Here is a 2,214-nt window from a genome sequence, read left to right on the forward strand (position 1 = left end):
ACAATTTTAATTATACTAGAATACATAAACAGTACTAAGCAAAAGACGTAAACTCACACATCCTATAGTCACTATGAAGATCACGATGCTTGCGTAGTGCTGACGTTTTTTCCCCAACCATCACGTTTACTATGGTAAAACACTCATCACTTCATACTCACACGGTGAGATCTATTTTATTTAAATGGCTACAAATTCATAATTCAGCACCTTAGACACAGAGATATAAGGCATGACTTTCTAAACGAATATTATAGCCATTTTCCCCTCAAGGAGCACTGTGGTTGTTTTACTACCTCCTCACCCAGAGAGCAGTCTGGTCTGGAGGCTGGCACTCGCTTTGCTTTATGAATGGATGGGTGTGGCGCTTGTGACAAGCAGTGATGCAGTCATCACTGTGCTCGTTGATAAGCGCTGGCGTGCTGTCCATGCAGGATGGTTTGGAGTGAAGCACAACTGGGTTCTGCCACCGCCTGGGAAAGACAACGCGGGAAGGAAATGGGAGGAGAAGAGAGAGAGAGAGAGAGAGACAGCGGCGACAGTCTACTCCCCAGCAAGGACCAAACTTCTGGCAAGGGATTCGGTGAGACGGGGGACTAAAAGATACAAGTGCGGGTGAGATAGAACAAAGGGCAAATGCACTTTTATTTAGGGATATGCTGTTTAGTTATAGGCGGATTACAAATAAATAAAAATGGAAGAAATATAAATCAAGACAGAAAAGATCGAAACGGGGCTGATGCCACGAGGATGAAATGTATACCAGAGACGCTCGTACGTCTGCGACGTAAAGTGTAATATTTTAAGAAACAAACAAAATAAAATAAATAAAATATAAATAAAATAAAAAAAGAAATAGAGTAGTTCAGCCATGATTCTGCTGGGTAAAAACAGTCAGACAAAAGAAAGTAGGGGCAAGGTTCCCCTCCTCCGTGTGTTCCCTCCTTGTAGGTGTGACAGAAACAACAAAGGGACGTGGAAAAACTCGCATCAGGACCACAGGCTCACAACTACCCAGACAGATCCCGGAGCACAATAGCAGGGGTCTGCAAACAAGAGCATGTCTGCAGGTTTTGCAATATGCAGCAGTCTCCGTGTAATTGCATTTCTCCTGGCGTCTCTCGGCTACAACAGTCGGGAGTATTTTTCTTCTGTCAGCTCTGGCAGATCTTTACACGAAACGAAAGCGATGATTTGAGGAATTTCAAGTGCTGAACCGGAGGAGCAAGTGTTAAAGCATGTGAGTTATGATTAGATGTTGTCATCCCGAGGAATGCTCTTAAGTGATCGCAATTGTTTGTGCCTTGCAGTTTAATGGGGAGAAGCGAGAGACGAGCGCTGCCCAGAATAAAGCGAATGGAGTAGAGCAGCGGAGAGGTGTGAACTTAAAGTGGACGTCGAAGGGGGGAAATAAAAGAGCCCTGAACTGATTGCAGAAGCGAATGTGTTTCAAAGGTAGGAGATTACGGGGATTGTTGCACATGCTACGTGTATTGCCATGCCATTTAATCTGTATGCTCGCTACAGAGCAGTTCACAGTGCAAGACCACATGTGGACAGACAGCAAAGGGTTGCATAACGATTCAGTTAGTTTGGGCTGTTCAGTGTATTGCGCTATCGACATATCGCAGGCTGAACTAGAATAGCCTCCGTTTTGAACTTCTCCGAAAGCTTTTTGGGAGGTTACATAAGTTATCTTAGAGGGGGTGTACTGAACAAACACTTGAAAAGTAATTGAAATTTTACTTTATCTTTTTATTTGTACCCCCCACACACACACACACACACACATACACACAAAAACACTGATTTGCACAGCACTGATGAAACTTTGTGACCTACCTAAAAGGGCAGTTTGGGTTTTTGTTTTTGGCAAGTGGAAGTTCTACCTCATAATCTTCCCACTTTTCTTTTTGTGGTAAAAAGGGGGAAAAACTGCACAGATCATCTTGATTAGCTGTGCTCTACTGTAAATCCCAGTTTCTTCTGCCATATGGTGATGTTCCCTGCAACTGCTAGTTTGCTTAGCTTGGTTAAATACAGAATTAGATGTGCTCACCACCTGCAGAAGTCTGGACACATGAGTCAAGCTTAAAGGAATAGCTGCAGAATGGAGTCACTTAGTGTCTACAGAGCCAAACAGTGATTCGCTGCAGTTACTGGCCAAAGCATGGAAAGAAAACTGGTTTCTCTGACAGCAGTCGAAACACCCCC

General features: G+C 43.7%; 1 protein-coding gene across 5 annotated transcripts in view; it reads left to right on the forward strand.

Annotated features, from left to right (window-relative positions):
* Positions 1 to 411: 411 nt before the first annotated feature.
* rhobtb4 (Rho related BTB domain containing 4) overlaps positions 412 to 2,214 on the forward strand; it is a 39,211-nt gene continuing 37,408 nt past the window's right edge. Inside the window, exons 1-2 of one of the 5 annotated variants that reach the window (XM_014333731.2) lie at positions 471 to 583; positions 1,311 to 1,455. The gene's annotated coding sequence lies outside the window, so the exon portion shown is untranslated. Of the gene's footprint in view, positions 616 to 645; positions 1,241 to 1,310; positions 1,456 to 2,214 lie in introns of those variants that run through there. The other 4 variants (XM_005922854.3, XM_005922851.3, XM_042221222.1 and 1 more) reach the window with 4 other exon arrangements.

This window comes from Haplochromis burtoni, unplaced genomic scaffold, assembly GCF_018398535.1.
Source record: "Haplochromis burtoni strain Fernald_Lab_line unplaced genomic scaffold, NCSU_Asbu1 Contig_63, whole genome shotgun sequence".
Classification (NCBI taxonomy): domain Eukaryota; kingdom Metazoa; phylum Chordata; class Actinopteri; order Cichliformes; family Cichlidae; genus Haplochromis; species Haplochromis burtoni.